This window comes from Urocitellus parryii, chromosome 9 (assembly GCF_045843805.1).
Source record: "Urocitellus parryii isolate mUroPar1 chromosome 9, mUroPar1.hap1, whole genome shotgun sequence".
NCBI classification, from domain to species: domain Eukaryota; kingdom Metazoa; phylum Chordata; class Mammalia; order Rodentia; family Sciuridae; genus Urocitellus; species Urocitellus parryii.
The window spans coordinates 91,700,415-91,722,953 of record NC_135539.1 but is presented as its reverse complement, the minus strand read 5'-3'; the positions used below and the strand labels follow the sequence as shown (position 1 = coordinate 91,722,953).

Below are 22,539 nucleotides of genomic sequence, written 5' to 3'. Positions count from 1 at the left end.
GCTTGAGCCTACAATACACAATATGCCATGGGTCCTCCCTCCCTCCTCTTTCTCTCCCTTCCCCCTCCCTTCTTCTTCTTCCCCCTCTTGTATTCTGTATCTTCTTCCTTTCTTGCCCTCTCTCACTCCCTTCCTTCCTCCCTCTTTCCCTCTCCCTCTCCCTGTGTTTGTGTTTCTTTTTTTCAGTGCTTGAGATCAAACCCAGGGCCTCCCAGGTGCTAGACAAGTGGTTACACAGGGGACTCTCACCAGAGTGCAAGCAACTTTGGGATCCAGGCAGGCTGCTTTCCTACCATGGGCAGGGTGCTGAGCCCATCCTTTTCCAACTCAATTTTTTAGCTTAAACTGTATTTTCCATATCTGCCCCTTCTATTCCCAAGGCCTTCCACAAACCAGGGTTCACTTTCTCCACCCCCAACCCCTGATGCCTCCAAACATACAACATAGCTAACCCTAGAGGAGACGTATTGGCCCATTTCATCTTCATATATAGAGATAGAGAGAGAGATTAGAGATAGAGAGATATACAGATATCCCAGCAGCTACAGTAATCTTTTGTTCTCTTGCTCAGTCTGCCTGTCACCATTGGCATCTATTTAAATGTCATCTGTGGCTCAAGTAAAAAGAGGTTCCAGGGAATTACCTTGGTTTTGTTAATTTTATAATACAGAGTGGGCCTAGAAGCCCATAGCCTTCACCCCTACCTTTGCCCTACCTACAGTTAAAGTCAAGGTAGAACTCTAGAACTCACTCTGGGTAGGAACCCCATTCCTCCCTCCTTCTTATCTTCACCTCCTGGTTATCTGGGAAACATCAGAACCAAGCACAGCAAGCCTTTTATACATGCCTGTGTCCAAAGCGCCAAGTTATGGAAGGTTTGGGAGCTCAGGCACTGGGCAGCCGTGGGTCTCCCTCTGAGCTCTACCCCAACTCGTGATCTTCCCTGCCGATCCACTACTTAGAAGGTGAGATATGTATCATTTAGAGGCCTTTAAAAGAAGTGGATTTGATCAGTGCATGCTATATGCACATATGGAAAGAGCACATTGAATCTCTTTAATATATACACTTTTTTGTGATAACAAAAAAAATAATTTTTTAAATGAAAGAATTTGTCAACATGGAAAAATGTAGTCTCCTGTGTTCAAGCAAGTTTATGAATGCGTCTTTGTGTCCCTATGATTTTATCTAGATGTCCTGACATTTCGCCTTCTCTGAATACTGCATTTTTGATAAGTCGTCAGCTTTTTCCAGTTAAAGAACCCAGGAACAATTTCAGCAAATGATCTGAAGAAACATTCTGTGGGTGTGTTACTGGGAATTGAACCCAGAGTGTCCTACCACGGACGGAGTTACATCCCCAGTCCTTTTTATTTTATATTTTTTAGCTTTTTAAATTTTGAGTCAGGGTTTCTCTACATTACCCATATCATGGCGTCCTCCAAGAGCTCATATAGGAGACAATGCAAGAAGATTTAGAGGAGAAATGATGGGGTGAGGAAAGCCTTAACCCAATCAGTTAATTCATCCTCTGCTGGGATTAACTGAGGTAGGGTGTGGCTGGAGGAGGTGGGTCACTGAGGGTGTGGCTTTGGAGTGTATATTTTGTATCTAGAAAGTGGAGTTTCCCTCCACTTTCTGATCATCATGTGATCAGCTTCCCTCTGCCACACTTTTCTCCCATCATGTCCTGCCTCACCTTGAGCCCTGAGTAATGGAGCTGGTTGTCTATGAACTGAAACCTCTAAAACTGTGAGCCCCCAAATAAACTCTTCCTCCTTTAAAATTGTTCTTGTCAAGTCTTTTAGTCCCAGCAGCAAAAAGCTGGCTAAAACACCCAAGCTGGCCTCAGACTCATGCTCCTCCCGCCTCAGTCTCCCACGTGGCTGGCATAGCAGGCATGCACTATCACACTTGGGAGAGCTCTTCCTTATATAAAGCCTTATGCACACAGCACTGAAGCTCCCCTAAAGTGACTCCCACTTGACTCCAGGGGCATTCATGGTTTTTGTATATATTGATTATATACTCAGCCAAACAGAAAAATGAGGACCTCTAGGGAAATGGGAATGGGAAAGGAAGAAGAAATCTGCTAAAGTTTGGATCTTGAATGTCCCCCAAGGGTCCACAGGTTAGAAGTTTAGCTTCTAACTTGCTGTTACTGGGAGGTAGTGAAAACCCTAGGAGGTAGGGCTAGTAGGAGGTCTGAAGTCACTGGGCACATGTCCTTGAAGAGGATTTGGGGAGCTCAGACCCATCCTCTCTTCCTTTTTCATTCATCCTCCATGTTCTCCTGCCATGATATACTGCCTCACCACAGGCCCAGAAACAATGGGATCAAGTGATCATGGACTGAAACCTCTATAACTGTAAACCAGAATAAACCTTTCCTCTCTTAAAGTTGATTATCTGAGGTATTTTGTTATAGTAATGGAAAATTGATTAACGCAGAGTTTAACTTTAAGAATGAAAAAATAAATAAATGAAATGCAGCGTGTCCTGTCCATTCCATCTACTAAATGTACCTCTACTGTCTCTACTCTAGGCAACCATCATCTCTCACTTGAATAATGGCAATAAGTCTCCACACTCTACTCAAACTTACCTTTACCTCTAACTACTTAACACATACTAATAGAGTGGTGTTTTGGAATTTTGGGAATTTCTAGTGCTTAGTCCAAAATCCTTCCTCTGCCAGCTTGGCTCTCTGTGGTGTAGCTCCAGGATACCCTCTCACCTCCTCCTGTGCCATTCTCTCTTCACTGTACGCATTCCAGCCTTTGTACACACCACTGTCCTTTCTATTTATCCTTCAGATCTTGGCTGAAATCTCACACCCTCAGAGAAGTTTCCCTGCCTTCAGACTAAGTCAGCTCCATCTTGTATCCTTCTATCAGAAAACCCGACACATTTCTTTGTATGTAAATATCTCAAATGGTGGCTATATAATTAAATGGATAATCAACTGCTTAATGTCTCCTGTCTTCCTTGGAATATGAACTATGAGAGCAGGACCTTGTTTATCTTAGTTCAGAGGGCCTAGCACATGGTGCCTCACAAGCTGTAGGACCACAATAGTTCTTCTAAGTAAATGAGTTGTCACTTGCATGGGACTGCTCAGGACAAGGAGACCAGGATGGATGAAGGCTAGAGAAACAAAGGGATGGCCCCATTGACATTTCAATGTATACTCAGCTAAAATATTTTTTAACTTTATTTTTTATTTGTTCACTATAGATATACAATTGGGGTTCATTTTGATATAATTATACAAGCATGGAATACTATTTACTCTAATTCAGTCCCCAGTACCTCCTCTCCCTTCTTCTCTTCCCCTATTCCCTTTCCTCTATGCTACTGATATTTCTCTTTTTTAAAAAAAATTTTTTTTAGTTGTAGATGGACATAATACCTTTATTTTATTTACGTATATGCAGTGCTCAGGATCAAACCCAGTGCCTCACACATGCTAGGCAAGCACTTTACCACTGAGGTACAACCCCAGCCCTCTACTGATCTTCTAGTTATTTGAAGTTTTTTAAAATTAGTTCATTGTGGATCTACATACAGGTGAGATTCACTGTGGCATATTCATCCATGTGCCTAGGGAAGTCTGATCAGATTCATTCCACTGTTCCTCCCTTTACCTGTCCCTCCTCCCTTTCCCTCTACCTCCTTCCTTTACTCCACTGATCCCTCTTCTATTTTCATGGGGTTACCCCGTCCTGTGCTTTTGCTTTTGCTTTCTTTCATGTTATACTCTCTCTGCTTTACTACAGTGATAAGGACAGCAACCAAGCAAGGAAGACACCTCATCCCCCGAAGACAGGACCGGAGGGAAAAAGAATTCCAGAAGGTAGAGAAGCTGTTCAAACCCCTGGAATCCGAGGTTAGGGAAGAGGCCTGGGACACTGGGCCATGAGTTCCTGACACTGCCCTGGGGAGGAGCAATTCCATATATTATATAAACAAAGGAGGCCTGGGACTGTCCAGATCCCGCTCAGTAAATCCTGTATACCAATTGGTATATCTCAACAGAGCATAAATATATACATTTCAGTACAACTCTAACAGCCACATTCTATGGACTACATAGAATTCCTCAAAATGAGCTAATCTTCCTTTATGAAAAAAAAAAATGACTGGACAACTTTTTGAATATACTAAAAAGTACTGAATTATAGACTTTTAAAGGTCAGTTTTATGGCATATAAATTATATCTCAATAAGAAAATGGCATTTCATTCCCTGCCCCAAATCCAAATCATGCTTTGATGCTTATTTTAATGATAATATATATATTTTACTACATAGAAGTCTGTAATCTCAGAAACTTATTTTCGAGAATGAGTTTTGGCTCTTGGTCCTTGGAAATTAATAGAGTACAGTGAGATCTTACATAGTGGGGCAGAGCAAGGAGTATATCTAAGTCAGAATTGGTGAAACCTCACACAAATGTGGTATTGGCCACATTAGAACAGAATAATAAATCAACATGGCTGCCTTCGCTGGAGAAATTTTCTCCATTAAGTCAGTGACAAAGGCCCACAAAAAATAGCCTGACAGCAAAATTCTACCTGATGAGCACATGATCTTTCCGCCATTACAGTCAACTTCCAGTACCACTGAAATATCCAACAAGACTCTATGTAGTCTGGGATACATAATCCCTGAGTCCTTCACACTGCAAGGACATCTATTTTATCTATTTATGGATGCATTCAACATGTCTATGTGCAGGGAGCTATTGTGACAAGGGTGAATGTGTGGTAAGGTTTCCAAAGGTGCTGTAGGTCCTCCAGAATGTCTTCAGCCTCTGGGTCAGAGGTCACAACACACCATTCCTGTCATCAACTGAGTGAAGCAAGAAGTGAAGCTAATCTCGTGCAAACTCTTTTCTAAAGCTATGTTGGAAAAGTAAAGGAAATGTGATGCTCAACATTTAAATTGTGTTTACTACCCCACAGAAATGTGTTTGTGTACATATTCATGTATAAAGATCACTTGGTAATATATGCAAATGAATCAGATGTACACATAAACAAAACTGACATCCAATAAGAACCCAACATCTAGATCAAGGAATTGGCAAAATTTGCTGTGCAGGGTCAGAAAATAAATCCTTTTGGCTTTGAGGCTGGCTCCGTGGTTTCTATTATAACTACTCAACTCCACTGAGATGAAGGAGAAAATTGCCACTGGCCAATATGGAAATGAAAAAGCATGGCTATTTCCAATAAAACTTTATTTATAAAAAGAAGTGGGAGAGATTTATCCTGAAGGTCATATTTTCTGCTTCCTGGTCTATACAAGGAAGCATTTTGTTTTTTTAAAAATAAATAGTTATTTAAACCATTCTGGAGGAATCTTCCAAAAGAAGTTAGAGGTGACCTCATCTTATAAAGTTATGAGATATAACGTAAGCTTTGAATGATTCAGTGTCTACCATAGCTGTAATTAATTTCAGGCCATGCCATATGACATAATTTACAAAGACTTAAGAGTGCAAAAGGCTACTTGCCCTAAACCAAGTAGCTCCAGACGGCTGCCGCAGGGGATCTGTGTCTGCTTTTTGTCTTTCAACCTCCTGTCAAGCTATTAGCTGTCGTTTGTTGGTTTTGTTTTTGTGACTGTCTCTATCTTTAATTTGCCATTTTTGATCTGCTCCAGGCCAAGAGCAGTATCTTTAAGTAGATGTGGCTGTGAAGGATGATAAGTCTTTCTTATGGGTAAAAGCAACATGAATGTGAGATTTGTCATCTGTACCCCATTTCTCCATGACCTTTTGGACACGTCCTAATTCCACACTTATTTTATATCCTTGAGGTGTTTAATAACTTACGGGTGAGATGTTACTTTGTGTAAATATGTGCACCTGCTCTTCTCTCTCTCTCTCTCTCTCTCTCTCTCTCTCTCTCTCTCTCACACACACACACACACACAGTTAATTCTACTTGATAAACCACAATGCCCATTCACTCCAATTTTCTCTTTGCATCTCATTTCCTGTCTCTTTCCTTTACAGGGTGGGCCCCCGAGGGAAGCAAAGGTAAGTCACAAACAATCTAAAAGACAGGAGACCTAGCTGACTACCCAGAATTTCAAGTGGTCAGCCTGCTCTTGGATCATTTAAAACTGCTTATTCAACTGTTAATGAGGCCATAAATCCCTGTGATCTGGGAGGTGAACCAAAAATCCTAGCCTGGGTTTCAGTTTCATTTAAAATGGACTAATTAACAAAGTGCCAGTCTTTCCAGTTTACTGAAGTTGGATTTGCAGTCCCTGAACATTTGGGAAAAGAAAAGATAAGAACACATACGCTATCAGCTGCATTCAGGCAAGTAAAGCCCCAAAGCATGTGGATCTCAATGGTGAATAGGAAAAAAAAAATAAGAAGTGATTAAATGCCAAGAACCCTTCAGAGGCTCTTCCAAAAACCAGCGCTCACAGGACTGCCACTGCACGTCCCTAGAGAAAAGTAAATCGTCATTTCAGAGAACACTTCCCTGCCGGTTCATCTGGTCAAGATTCCACCTTTGTGAAGAAAGGCAAAACCACAGGTCTTTCCAGAGCAGATCATGGGCATTTTGTGTTTCACCAAGAAGCCAGATCAACCACTGGGCAGCCAGGTTGCACGTGCACACCAATAGCTGTGACTCCCTGGCCTCGTTGTGCCCTAAATGCTATTCACCGACCTCTGTGGTGCCTTGTGCATCCCTTCTTCTTCTGAGGGCCCACCCTTGTCTTCTTCCTCTCTCTTTTCTCTGGAAACAGTGGGTGTCACTGCATCTGAGGGGTATCCACGCAGTCTAAAGCCCAAGAGCCACAGAGGGGCACAGCAATTCCTGTGTAGGATTTTTCTTCCCCTTCAGGAAATGGTGGGCAGGGAATTCCATTTCAACTCATTTCCCAAGCTTCCTTCCTCAGGATCTGACTCCTCTACGTTTTTCTACCTCCTCCAATCCAGAGATTCGAGTTCCTCAGGCTAAGAGAACCAACCTCCTGGTTTATCCTCTGGATAACAGGATGTGTGTGTGTGTGTAGGGTCCTAGTCAACAGGTAAGCCAGATCCAGGAGGAGTCTGGGATATCAGGTTTGGGGAGGACACAGTAAAGCCATAAAAAGAAGTAAAAATCCAAGACTGGGATTGAACTGAGTGGAGTACCAAGATGGTACTAGGTGGCAAGGCCAACCTTTGGACTTGGATTGTCAATAACAGCCTTACATTTAGCACAGACATGTCAGTTGGGCAGCAGAATCAAGAGATGAGGTGGATAGTCTGAAGTTCCTGTAAATGAACAGGGCAAAAGCAGGGCAGGAATGCTCCACTGACTCTAGGTCCAATTGCTTTAGCTGTCCCCTAACTTCCTTAAGGACAACGGAGATAATAGGCCTAGTTGAACATGCTGAGAGTCCAGATTAAATCCAGTTTTTTTCCCCCAATTTAGGAACGTGAGATCTTGATTCAAATCCCAGCTCAGATACCTTAGATACCTCACACATGTGTGGGCCCGGTCCCAGTGCTTACCCTCTTTGCATTTCAGTTTCCTCAACTACCAAAATGAAATGGCAGTAGTACTTGATTGGGCTAGTACAAAGCTGGCATGAGACTGACTATGGAAAGTAATTGGCAGAAATAGACACACAGCTGCATGGGCTCTCTCTTGTCCAGCGAGGAGGTCCACGGAACAGGGTAGAGGAGAGTGTGACTGTGGAGTCACTAATCAAGACCTCCGGAGACCAAGCAGGAAGCAGGTCTGATTTTATTGCGCAGTTACCATGTATATACACTCAGGCAGTAGCTAAGCAGATTACAGGCAGCCACCAATGCAAATTCTGCTAACTGTCCTTGCAGTGACAATCAAGGAGCGGGCCATGGAGCAAGTGCAGGGACTGCAATGCATGGCCTCACACCCAGGGCTGTGCCTCTGGGGTACACAGCCTGCAACTCTTGTGCCTAGCACAAGGGGAATGCCTGCCACTCAGACGTCCTTAATGTATGCCATGTATGCAGTACTCCATGAACTGTCCCCCACAGCAACTTTTCAAAAAAGAAAAAAAAAATGTTCCAGGCACAGTGGTGCATGCCTGTAATCCCAGCAGCTCAAGAGCTTGAAGCAGAGGAATCATGAATTCAAAGTCAGCCTCAGAAACTTAGCGAGGCCCTAAGCAACTCAGTGAGACCCTGTCTCTAAATAAAATCCAATAAATGGCTGGGAATGTGGCTCAGTGGTTGAGTGCCCCAGAGTTCAATCCCCAGTACCAAAAAAATAAGTAAATAAAATAAATGATACCATTAGTGAGAACAGACAGATGTTGGGGCTCGGAAGACACTCCCCCAGTGAAAGCCTCAGGAGCAAATCTTCTCTCTGAACTTCTCCTACCCTCCTGTCTCTCTCTCCTCATTCTCCCCTGAGGCAAGCCATAGAACGTAGAACTCCTTGTTCACAAGGTGGGTCACTGAAACTAGAATCCCATATCCCCCAAGCCAGTCATAAAACCTAAAGATACTAGTCTACCTTTCCCCCACCTTCCTATGTACAAGTTGGCCATAGAGAACTCTTTCTGACCAACGTGGCTTGTTAATCCTAAGACCCTCATTCCAGAGGGTTCCCATACCCAGAAGGAGGAAAGAGGCTGCATCTAAGGGACCAAGAAGAATGTGAGCAGACAGGCTTTGCCGTCTGTTGCTCTTAGTCTGTGACCATTAGCTCTGCCCATTTTATCCAACCATATTTCTATACAGCTGTCTATGCTTCATCCAACCTAAGTATGAGAATGGGTAGTTCATCCAGGGACTTGGAATCTTTAATATGAAGGCTCCTGTGTCAAGTAAAACTAGGATCAAATAAAGGTGTTGTTTTCCTCTTGTTGTCCTGGGTAGGGGTGGCAGCCATGAGCCTTGCAATGGACGCAGAGGGCTCAGCCCCCTTTTCTGCCCCTACATAGACACACGCTACAAACTGGTGTTACAAACACCTTCCTCATCCTTGATTGTTTCTGTTCCTTCACCTACCTGGCATCCATCCTCCTCTCCAGAAGATGATCCTTGTTCTCTACTGATCCCCAAGGAGCCCTAGCCTAATCCCAGGCACAGGTCATTTTCCCAAAGTTGCCTGCAGGGCTGCCTGCTTGACACCCTTCCTGTGCACCCTGGTGGCTTCTCACCTAAGTGTTGTATGAAGAGAGAATAACTGGTAGGAATTTCACTCTTTGCACAAGACATCTGCTTCCAGGGCAGTAAAGACCCAGGTGGCACTGTTCTGAAGACAAAGAAATGAAGGGCAATTACCCTGCCATTAATCAACCAGGCCACAAGGACTGAACAGCTTTAGTTACGACCAGGAAGGAACGTTTTAATAACGTTCTTAGGTGTTTGGAATGTGCAAAACACAAATTAAGTTAGTAGGCAGCTATGAGATTGCTGAAATATGTCAGTGTGGATGTTAAAGCTGCCTGGTAAGAATGCAAGACGCTCAAAGGAGTTTCCAGCACTTCCTCTGCAAAATAAAAACAGAGAGAGGCCATCACAGACTCCCACACACATTGTTTCCTGTATCTTATATGGGTAACAGGAGACTGCACTTTTCTGCTTCCTTCCAAACCCCAAATAAGATCCCTGCCTCATTGCAACACACACTCCCCCAACACACTCATTAAGAAAACACTTAAAGATCTGGAGAAGTTAAATGTTAAGGATCAAACATAGGGAATTCCAATTATGTGTATGGATGTTAAAATATGCATGACAAAATCTACCACGTTAACCATTTTTAAATGTACAGTTCAGTGGTATTAAGTAAAATCACATTGTTCTGCAACTATCACCATCATCCATCTGCAGAACTTCTTCACCATCCCAAACTGAAAACCAGTATCCATTAAATAATTCGTCACTTCTGCCAACTCCAGATAACCATCATTCTGTTTTCTGTCTCTATGGATTTGACTGTTCTCAGCTTCTCATAAAAGTAGAATCATATAGCATTTATGCTTTTCACATCTGATTTATTACACTTAATATAATGTCTTCGAGGTTCATCTATGTCATAGTAGGTATCAGGATTTCATTCCTTCTTAGAGTGGATAATATTGTATTGAATGTATATACCACATTCTGTTTAACCATTCATCTACTGATGGACACTTGGGTTGTTTCTGCCTTGGGCTATTATGAATGCTGCTGCTGTGAACATGGGTATACAACAGTCTCTGGGGAGTTCCAGTATTGTAATAATTCAGCCATAATGTCTCTTGCTGCTTTTGTCTTGCATGCTGTTTTCTTATTTTCTACCAGTCTTCTAATTATTGCTTCCCAATAAATCCTTTTTACCACCACCATGGGTTCACATTGGCACCCCTACCCCATATTTTCCTCTCATTCTGCTAGATTTGAGGGGAGAGATCCACACTGAAAACACACAATGTCTCTAGGAGAGAGTCTTCTGAGAAGTCCAATCCCCCTCTGCATGTGCCTCTCACCCATGTCACGTGCCAACGAAGCCATCTCCTGTGCAGCGGTGAGGTGAGTGATGAAAGAAGTCAGAGATACCCTCCCAAAGAAGAGGAAAATGATGACTGGACCCTGAACAAAGTCACGGCACAGTGCTGGAACCAGCAAACCAGTAAGCAAAACTTCTCGGCCTGTGTACAGTATGGACACTCATAGGGGACCCTGTCACCTGTGTGATACCTGGTTGGGCTGCATCTTCCTGGAAACAACTAACTTACATTAGCAGTGGGAGTGGGGGTAACTATGCAAGGCGAGAAGGCAGGAGAAATGAGGAGTTAAAACCAAGAACATACAGTATTTCAAATTTCAAGTCCAGATCTGGGGAGTGAATACTCATAAATTGTGAGAACCCTTGTTCCAACCTGAAATGTTATACCTACCTCTCATCTGACCCTTGAGAGACTGGTGAGGGTTATGTCATTTTTAGTCATCTGCTTGAATGCATCTACAACAGTTCAAAGAAAGTTTACGTGCACACTCTTCCAGCCACCAATATGCAAATACCTTTAGAAGAAGATTCAAGGGCAGCTTAATCTAACTCATAATTATATACTTGCTATATTCTCTAATGTGCACTCTAGTCCAAACACAAAGTCTCATTTTAAAAACCCCTGCATTTTCTACACATGTAAAAAGCATACTCTTGCCTCAGGCTGGGAGTGTAGCTCAGTGGGACAGCATGTGCCGAACATGTCTGGGTTCCATCCTCAGCACCACAGGCACACATAAAAAGTACACTTTATCACATTTTATGCATCATTTTATTGCTATACATTACACAGAGAAGACCACACAGTGGCTATCCATTCCTCTATCCCTCATATCCATTTATTCATATGAAATTTCCCAGCCAACCATAAATCCATGCAAAATAAAGTGCATCCTCTGCAGCCACCAATTGGAACAACCTCAGGCTCCCTGGAAATCCTGCCCCACTTTCAGATAGATTGTCACAAAGGTGTCCACCATGAACACCACTTTATTTTGGGCGGAATTCAATGTTTTATTTTTATTTGTGGTACCAGGAATTTAACTTAGGGGTGCTTTACCACTGAGCTACGTTACGTCCTCAGCCCTTTTTACTTTTTTCTTTTCAGACAGGGGCTTGCTAAGTTGCTTTCAGTCTCATTAAGCTGCTGAGGCTTGCCTTCAATATGTAATCCTCCTGCCTCAGCCTCCCAAATTGCTGGGATTACAGGGATATGCCACCTCACCCAGCTTGCAATGTTTCATTTTATTTATTTATTTATTCTTTTGTAGTACTGGGGATTTAACCCAAAATTATTCTAACACTGAGTTATACCCCCAGATCTTTTTAAAAATATTTTTATTTTGAGATAGGGTCTTGCTAAGTTGTCCAGGTTGGCTTCAAATTTGCAATTCTTCTGCCACAGTCTCTGAGTGACTGGGATTATAGGTGTGCACCTCTGTGTTTGGCTAGATGCAATGTTTTAGCAAATGTTGAGTCCCTCAAATTTCCTTTGCCAAATTTCTAATCTGTTGTTATGGTTGGGATCTGGAAACCATAACCCAAAGGCCCAAGTATTGAAGACTTGATTCTCAACTTGGTACTACTGGGAGGTGGCAGAACCTTTAAGAGGTGGTACCTAATGGAAGGAAGTTAGGTCACTAAGGGTATGCCTTAAGGGGGATATTGAGACTCTGGCCCCTTCCTTTCTCTCTTAGGTTTCTGGCTGCCATGAGGTATATGATTATCCCTGACCTTGGGTTCCTACCATGATGTGCTGCTGTTCTGCCTAGGCCCAAGCCACAAGGCCAAGCAACCAGGGACTGAAAATTCTGAAACTCTGATCCAAAATAAAACTAAGTTGTTTGTCTCAGGTGTTTTGTTACAGTGATGGAAAGCTGATCAGCATAGGAAGATAAACACCTTTTCTTCTCAGAAAAGAGGAGGACAAAAATGAAAAGAGTGAATAATGGAAACCTACTATCATTGCTTCACAAATCAATTTTTTATTCTTAATACAAAACAAATAGTCCTCATTTAGGTTGTTTACCTTAGGTATTTTTTCACAGCAATAAAATCTGACTAACACATTTGTGTTTTCAGTTAAAGTCTTAGCTGATTGCAAGCACCTTGGTCATTTGCTCTTTCAGTTTCAATATTAAGAAAGAGTGCCCTGCCTCCCCTCAAAGTTAGTTTTTTGAGATTCTCCTAAAATTCATCTTTTGGGAGCTCAACAACTCGGAACAGTGGTTCTCAGAAACCACCAGTGTTCACAAACATCCTTCTGGAGCAGGACACCAGGCTCTTTGTCACTCACACCAGGATGAGAAGCTTAAGCTTTGGAGCAGCAAGTGTTGCTATGTCGCCCCAAAGTGCCTGGGCCCTTTCCACAGCTATCTCACATGGCAAATTCCCGCCACCCCCAAATCACTTCTGCATTCTTGCTCTGAGCCTTCCTCCGCGGGCATATCAGGATTATGGATTCAGGGTCCCTGGATGTGCATTTTCCATCCTGCTTCTCTGGAATCTCTAATCCCATTCCTTACATAGGTTTTCTATTTCTTTGCCAGTGTCCCACATTACACCCCCGTCACTAGCAAGTATGTATTTTGTTATCACTTAGTTTTAAATCATTATAGGAACAAGTGACTAAATCAAACCTCCTCCAATGCCTTCACTGTCTTCCCACCCCCACTCCAGTGCCAGTTGTCCCTCCTGCTCATCTTCATGAATGACATGTGGCCGCTTGCCTTGGGCCTCATGCCAGCCTGCCTGTCCAAAGCCGTCTGCCTGGGATTCTTGGGGGAAACTGCATTTGAAGATATGATTGCTTATCACCCACCCTACTTAGGGGTCTCAGCCATGAAAAGGCGAAACCCCTCCTACTCCTGTCCTCCTGCCTCAGACCAGTCTAGAGGGTTCCTTTCTCTAAGAGGTACAGGTTGCACATGGAACTTTGGAATTGGAGAGTGGACTCTGTCCATTCAACAAACTATTATGTAAATTATTACATTAAAATACTTTTTGGTCTTATTGATTGATTGTATACCTGTCACTCCATGGATAATTATTTAGTTTATGTCTGCTATGATATCTATCATCTCAGAAACCTTCAAGGTGCAGATGAGAGGGAGAGAGTTGTGAGCCTGGGAAAGAGAGGTTTCAGGAGAAGGGAAAAGAATGAAGCAAATGTGTGTGAGAGATGTTGTGGTGGCCTCCAGCCATTCAGCCACTGGAATGAATGAGAGAACAGAACTGGACCATGTCTACCACATGTGGGTGCATGGTTCTGGCTGGACTTCTGGCCTCTCCTGAGGCACAGCCCACTCCAGGTGCCTTATCTGTCTGTGGTTCAAACTGAACAGGAGGTTGGGGGTGAGTGAGGAGTTTTGCAACCACAGGCAGGAATGACAGGGTGTTTATGCAGATTAACTCTGCCACTCCCATTCATACACTAGTGACCACTGTACCTCTCTCCACTTGTGTCAGTGACAGGTGGTGGGATGACAGCCCTGATAAGGAGAGGCTTCCCTCAGACCTGACAATAGAATGAGATCCAATCCTGATGCAAAGCCAGTGGAAAAAAATTTGATCTCCACCAAGTAACACATCATTGGAAAATCTCTAGAGATTAGTGGCCCCGTCTATCCTGCTTCCCTGTCCAGAGAAGGGAAAAACCACAAAAAAGGCAAAACCTTGTCAAACATACTGCCACTTTAAGAGCCCAGGAATTTAGCTGGTGTTTTCCAGAAATATCCAGAAGCCCTTATTTTAATTTCACCATTTAGTACCTTTTACACAAAACTACAAAATGACAGAAAATTAGAGAAAACTGCCCTCCAATCAATTACAATATATTAATAAGAACACAATGCATCAGGAAATGTGCAGACATGAAGGGCTGCCATGGAGTCTCTGCTCCCACTATGAGGATGAATGAGTAATGCTCTCTCACCTACCTTCACGTTGTCAAGTTTCCAGTGACAGACAATCAAAATCATCTAAAACCTTGTGCACATCCTTGTCATGAGAAAGGCCCTCCTAGTGTGACAACCAGGTGTCATGACCAGACAAGGGGTCACAGTGTCAAAATGAGTGGCATGCCCTTTCATGCTCATGGGACCTAGACCTTTATAAACCAGCAAAGGGCATCACCAGATCCCCTGGTCTTTGCTAGAATAAGCTTCTTGTCAGGTGGAAGTCACAGAGCAGCTGGCCATTCTAGGAATTATACATATGTTAAAACACACACACACACACACACACAGCATGAATGAAGGCAAATAATGCTTACACAGGCATTCGATCTAGCTCACGCTTGACAGATCCAGGTAATTAACAAATAAAATTCATATTAGATACTCAAAAGAGAGAGTCTTACAAAGTAAAATCATAGCTATTAACTCTTTCATTATCTTACTCTATGTTATAGAGATACGTTTAAGAATAAGAATAGGGCTGGAGATGTGGCTCAGCGGTAGCGCGCTCGCCTGGCATGCGTGCGGCCCGGGTTCGATCCTCAGCACCACATACCAACAAAGATGTTGTGTCTGCCGAGAACTAAAAAATAAATATTAAAAATTCTCTCTCTCTCTCTCTCTCTCTCTCTCTCTCTCTCTCTCTCCTCTCTCACTCTCTCTTTAAAAAAAAAAAAAAAGAATAAGAATAAATAGGGCCTGGGACTGGGCACACTTGCCTGGCATGTGTGAGGCACTGGGTTTGATTCTCAGCACCACATATGAATAAATAAAATAAAGGTCTATCAACAACTAAAAAAAAAAAAAAGAGAGAGAGAGAGAATAAGAATAAATAGAAACAAAGAGACTGAGGGCCATTAAAGATCCTTAGGACCTAGCAAAATCCCTTATTTTAACAATTGTTAAGCATGATCCTCCACTCCTCTCCCCCATGAATAAATGGCTTGCCCATTACAAAAAGATCCAAATGGCACAAGAGTGAACAAGCTCAGGTCTCTGCTCCCCAGGCTGGACTCCTCCTCTTTTTCCTCCTCAGCTAAACATAGCTCTGTCAGCAAAGCCACTCACACAGAGACCCCCTGCCTACCCTCATCTGTCACTTTCCTGACAGGCCCTGACAGGATCCAGATAGTCCCCTCACTGCCACTCTTCCCTTTAACCTGGCTAAGTGTTTATTGGCATGTCTAGAATAAAGACATTCCTTCAATCCCAGGTTAGGCCACTACTGTGCTTTCTAGAAGTCCCAAATTGTTGAGGCTTGATAAACCCCATTCTATCACTGAATACATTACCCTTATAAAAATATACGTGCTCATTTTTTTCCTATTAGTCTAATGTCTTCAGGCATTGAAAAACAAATTTAATAGGAAACATGTTGATGTTTTACAGTTGTCTTGGAAGAAGAAAATGTAAGAGGCTAGACTCCTTCATAGTCATATAAAACAGCCATTCTCAACTCTTCCAGACCACAGAGCCCTCTCAGACTCCCGTGAGGCAGAATCCTGCAGTGATTGGCACATAGAAAGCATTTGATACATGAAAACTGTCATAATGATGATAACAACAAGACCTTTCTCTGCACCTAGTACCAAGGGAGCCAGGATTCATGGCTCCACGGTCAAGAATCCTACTCTATGGTCTGATGGATACTGATTTCTAGAGTTGTCTCATAGCTAAAAGTGCGGGGGAGGGGAAAGGCCAAAATGCAAGAGAAGAAAATGAGTAAGGCAGGAATACAATGAAAACCACCTAAAATAACCACAGGGAATGATTACATTCATTCTACATGCTCTGATCATTTACACTAACACCACCAAATAAAAGAAGAGTTTTTGATTCAAACCCTCAAATCTATTTAATATGATTAAACAGGGGGTAAGTGGAGAGGAGGGATGATGAAAGAAATGCTAATGGCCTCGATCAGAAAAGGAATTACCATAAAGCTAAAAGAAAGCTCAAGCAACAGGGCCCCTTACCTGCCTGGGTCCCTTCCAAGGGCCTGGGAGAAGCCTCAGAAACATATGCGCAGGGTCATCTAATTCTGTTTCTTGAAGAAGGCCCCCCAAATTGTATAAGGTTTGAGGTCTTGCAGCTTGGTTCTAACTCTGGTCCTAACATCACTAAGACCATAATAATTTTTTTTCACTTCTTCAGACTATAAGAAATGGGGAAAGAAAGGAAAGATAAGAAGGAATGAAGACTGAGAAATGATGAGTGCCCTCTAATCATTTGGCCTCTTGGGGACTCATTCTTGACCTGCAAAAGGAGGAACTGAACTGGAATTGGCCGAAGATGATTTCAAAGTCACCTTCTAGTTCAATGGTATTTCCCAACTGTGGATAGATCCATGGATTTTTCAAATCATGACTATATTTCTCAGAGACAGAGCAAAGCCTACTAAATCTATAGAAGCCATAAAGATTGCCCTTCTGAACATGGTTTTGTGAGAAACATATCCCCTGGAAGCTGGCTGTTCCCAGACCTCACCAGCTGCAGCTCCTGATGCCAAGCCCACAACCAAAGCCTTGGCACACATTCGGACTTTTTTTTGGCCTCCTCAAAAAAATCAACATTTCTGAGCACTGTGAGGCCACCAAAATTGAAAAAGAAAATGGTCCATAACCTGCATTTGACTGCTCTGGAAGAAACCAGAGAGCCGTTGGAATTTGAGTCCCTGGACTAAGGATGGGATAACTACCTGGGTGGGAAGAAATAAAGGCCACTTCAGTGAATTTGGATGATGCTGAACACATCTACCTCTGTCCAGAAATACGGTTTCTTTGCAAAGTAACCCTAAATAACCCACCTACTAAATCACATTAATGATATTTCGGTTGGAATATTCTAACGGCTTGTTTTCTTTCTAAACAGAACCCCTTTGTGACAATAAAAATGAAGTCAGGAGACAAAATCTTGCTGCTTTGCTGGCGTTTTGTTTATATTTGGAAAACATTGGTCAGATTTACTGCAACTATGCTCAAAGTGCCCCAGAAAGAACACACCTTGCCCTTAGGGAAATCGCACTGGCTGGAATTTTGTTAGGTTTTTTTCATCTTTATTGTGACCTGACTGCTCTTCTGAGTGGGAAAGACAGTGGTCTGTGTTCCTGTCCATCTCTGCATCAAATCCCACTTACAAGGTCATTGCATTTATTTTGAAAATCTTCTGATTTGTTTTGTCTCCATTGAACAATAAGCAGGCAGTAGCAATAAACCAGTGGTTTCCAGGTAGTCCAAAGAGCATCTAGAGGTAACAGTAAAGCTTGTAACAACTGTTCTAGGCAGAGAATCTCTATCCTAACTGTATCCCACACACAGCATACCTGACCCACAGGAAGCTCTTCAAATATTTGCTGGGTTAAATGGAAAGTCATATTCCTAGAATCAGATGGTTGGATGAAGTGGATTCTTAAGGTTGTCTTTACAAATTCCTAGGCTGAGGGCAAAGTAGTACTCAATGAAAGCAAAATGGTATACAGATGGGCCTAGTTTCAAGCTCATGTCAACAAATGAGTCTGCTCATTGATAACACCCTCCAATGAACATTACATTCCTAACCCAAAATTGGAATGGCTTCCAGTAAAACTCATGATTTTGTCATAAGACCTCTACAAAGTAAAGACATAACAGCTTCAAAAAACCTCCATACATCATGGATATATCTTAAAGTGCCAAGTTCTATAAATTTGTAGATGAGTGTGATAAACCTGTGTGATTCTGAGTATTTTTAAATGAAGTTTTCCTTAGCTGGAAAATTGGAAGAATCAAACATTTTGTAATCTTGTCAACAGAATTTAGAGGACAACCTTAAGACTCTTTTCTGCAAATATTTATTATTAAACATCTTTAATTTATCAGGTATTATACTAAGTATTGGGTTCGCACAGATAAACAAGGAAAATGTCCCATTCTTTACAGTGTGGATGTCAATTTTCTTTAGAAACATGGTGTCTTGGACTGTCTTTGTGTCAACAAGCCCATAGGAGCATAGCATTCATGCACCTGGGGGATGGCCATGCTGACCTGTGGTGGATCCGGAGCTACCCTAAGGGAAGGGAGGTATGCAGGTGCCCTGGCACTAAGCTAAGGAAAACCATAGAGGAAGAAGACTAAGTCTCAACCCAAAGCACTCAGTTTCATTTTATTCCCCACGTCTCTGTAATCTTGCAAAATAGGAACTTCTCTCTCTCTAGAAACATCCCCAGCTCCAGCCTTCCCCAGCTCGCAGGGGCATCTTCTATGATCTGTGTAAGTTTTGTATAAAACACTATCAATATTTATTGCTTCCACTTAAAGAATTCTCTTTCTCCACAGCCTAGTACATTTCAAAGTCCTACAAGAACAGAAATCTATGTCTTAAAGATCAAATGTCCTAAACAATATTTTTTCTGATCTTACTTTTTTCCAGCAACTCTGTCTATCATAAGTTTATGCCTGGTCTGCAAATCTACATACTGCTTAGCCTGGACTGTGGAGAATCCATGCAACTCCACCTCAAACCCCCATGGCAGATCCTGTGGCCACTCCACATTCAGTTCCACTGTTTGCTTCTGTTCTGAATTCCAACTGGATACTCCTCAGGGCACATAGTATGAGCTTGGTAAATGCTTTTAAATGCATGAACAAATAAATAGATGCATAGTTTAATTAATAAATTAATGACTGCATGGACAGGTGGGACCTTTGAGAATGGGATCTTTTAGAGTCTTTCTTAACTAACAAATTGAAACAGCATTTTCAGGTTGATTGGAGGGTACTGTCCTGAACAGAGACTTCCTTAGAAATCCAATCCAACATGCAAATTTGTGGTTCAGCACAGATATTTTGGCATTTTTCCATCAAACAGACCTTTCGCAAAAGGCTGATCTTCCTGGTTTTGTTCAATGAATTTTTTTTGCAACTTTTCCAAACTTGTTCATATTTTGATTACAAAGGCACTTGAAATTCTGACCTTTGTCTACAATGAAGGTCATTTTCCCATATTTCACAAACTTGGTAAACATATCAAGTTTCAGGAACCACAACTTTAATCAACCTTATGTGTGTATGTGTGTGTATGTGTGTGTGTGTGTGTGTAATAAATGCAAGAATATCGCCCTTCTGAGATATTTTTGGGAGGCTTAGATAAGGTAACTCCTGCAAAAGAGTTGTGAAATTGTAAAGCATAAAATACATATGTGGGTGTATACACACAAAATCTGTGCACATCCACACGTATATACACTCCATACACGTGATGAACATGAATATGTAAGACAGAAGAGAGAGATATTAACATATGTAAGCTATATGAAATCAAGTTTTATGGCACAACATTTTCAGTCTAAAAACATAATTAAGCTCTATATTGACAGTAAAAAATCTTTTGTCCCAAGTCAAAACCAAGTATCATATATTTGTTCACATTTTTCAGACGTGGCAAGAGATTTCAAGAGAAATCAAGTGACTTGTCCAGGGTCCCTAAATATAATATCAGTAAGAGACTTGGAGGAAATTAGAGAAATTTTGACCCATAAGCTAGAGCTATTTTCTACTAGACTATGCTGCCACCTAACTGAGAAGGTTAAAAACACCCAGATTTATTGCATCAGCATTACAAGAGTGAGCAGCCACCAAGGAATCCTGGGTTATCTTTTTAACACCATACTCTGCTTTCATTCAAAAGCAACAAAGTTTTCAACATATTTATGATTCTTCATCTTTTTGTCACTTCAAGAAGCTCTAATAATGATTTTAAAAAACACCCCCCTCCCCGCCAAACAACAGAAAACACAATAATTACATGTGCAAGCAAATGGGCAGTCCAGATGTTTAAGAAACTTCAGTTACTAGATGTGATCTTTGTTCCTCTGCCATAATCATGCCAATCCCAGAATGTGGTCTCTTCCATCAACCAATGCTAGCTTTCAGTTCCTTCATACACACACACACACACACACATACACACACACACACACGCACACACACACACCCTGTGTTCTGATTTCGGTCTGGTAGGACATTGTTTGAGTTGGTCCGGTGCTGGATTTGGTGCAAGAAGGGCATGAGGTCTAATCTCACCTTCTTGGCTCCCCTTACAATCCAGGGGTATCCACTTGGGCTCCCACAGCTTCCAGCAGTTAGGGTGAGTTCCAAGGTGGTACTGATTTGTCTGAGTATCAAATCCACATCGTTGGCCACAAAAGTCAGGCCTGCTGTGTTGAATGGCTAAGCCACTTGGCATGGTGTGTCCTATCTAGTCTTTCTTTTGGAGCACTAGCCAATCATGATAAAGTAAGAAGCTAATGGAAAGGTAAGTAGTAGACAAAATAATGACATTGAGCCTACCCAAAGCATTTCCACTGGAGGGATTCACACCTGAGCAGAAAATTATCACAGACTCATAAATCTAACCCTCAAAAATGTGTCCCCCGTATTCTGAAAGCCACAGGACTGTACTTTCACGTACCATCTTTCCTTCCCCAACCCAGGTTTAGAACTGGACCACTATTTTCACCCATTCGCATTGAATCATAGTATTATTCATAAAAATATCCCTGTAATACTAATAAAGATTATTCTCAGTAATTTGTGGATATATTTTTCCAGGAAGGACAGCGACTGTATGAGATCCATACAGAAGGCAAAACTCATAGGTCATTAAATATTCCACCATCCAGTTATAGGAAAACACTTCATCAATGTTTTATTTGGATTTTTAAAAAACACACTTAGCATAGTAATTATTTTGCCAAGCATGGAAGATGTAATAATGAAGTAACCCCAACAATAATTTTTTAAAATCATTTTATGACAAGTTGTTTTCACGGCTGTTTGTCAGGCCTGGCACGTGGCCATGGCAGGAGACTTCATGGGCAATGCTGAGCAAGATGTAGCCACATTGTCACCCACTCTTCAGAGGCTGTTACTTACACTACATGATGACAGCTGTGAAAAGTCTCAAAGGTGGTGAGTCTGGCAGACGAATGCACAAGGACACAGGTCCTAGAAGTCTGAGTAAATAAGTGAATTGAATTTGGACATGCTATTATAAAGCTCTCGTGACATTTGCTCATGGAGTATTTTGCTTTCTGGTGTTCCTGGGAGTTGGCACTCAAGGGAAAATGATACAATGGCTTTACTGGGTTTCAAATCCATGCATCCACTGCCCTAGCTGCACAGTGGTTTTTATCAATCAAAAAGATGTAGGCATCAAAAAATAGTGCCAGTGTGACCCATCCAAGCTAAGGGCCCTTGCAATCTATACAGCAGATAGACTTCAGCCCCTGCTGTTTCCCCGCCCCCTCTCTCTTATTGGCCTATCTCTAGACCCCTGCACATACTGTCTCTTTCAAAAGCAAAGAATGTGGTTCTGCTGGATCTTATGAATCCAGTCCACTCCAAAGCGAACTTTCATCCTCTCCTTGGATCTTCTGGCACCTGTGAATGCATTTTCCCCTCTGAAAGAACTGTACTGACTCAGGTTGTAGCTCCGTGGTAGAGCACTTGCCTCTCACATGTGAGGCACTGGGTTCAATCCTCAGCACCACATAAAAATAAAATAAAGGTATTATGTCCATCTAAAACAAAACAACAACAACAAAAAAAACAAAGAATTATACAGACTCAATTTTGTACTATGTCTCTCCCTGCTCCGTGTAAGCTCATTCTGCAGGGCATGATACTTTGTGGATCTTAGATTTTCCCCTAACCAGGGCAAGAAGATGTGTAACAGTTGGTATAAATTCCTGAAAGAACTGTGATCAAAATATTCCCCTCTTATTTATGTTTACAAAGTTTCCTCCTTTTTAGGAGTAAAATACAATAGGTTCCCCTCCCCCAATCAGCCTTGCTTCTGGCTGGTCTCCAGTAGTAAAGTTTCTCCTGGCTATTGAGACAGCCTTTACACCTTTGTTTTGTTAGATCTTATCTCACCAGCTCACGTTGACCTAATCTGGCCCCGTGGAATCTCCGGGATGACAGACACAGCAGGAAAGGGAATTAAGTTATGTATAATATACAGAGTTTTCATTCTAGAATTCTAATGAGTATACCAGAGCCCCCCCCCGCCCCGCCCAGTCATCCTTCTTACTTTCTAAATTA

General features: G+C 42.1%; 1 protein-coding gene across 1 annotated transcript in view; it reads right to left on the bottom strand.

The window, feature by feature from the left end:
* Kif26b (kinesin family member 26B) overlaps positions 1–22,539 on the bottom strand; it is a 481,849-nt gene that overhangs the window by 328,842 nt on the left and 130,468 nt on the right. The gene's annotated exons all lie outside the window — the stretch shown is intronic.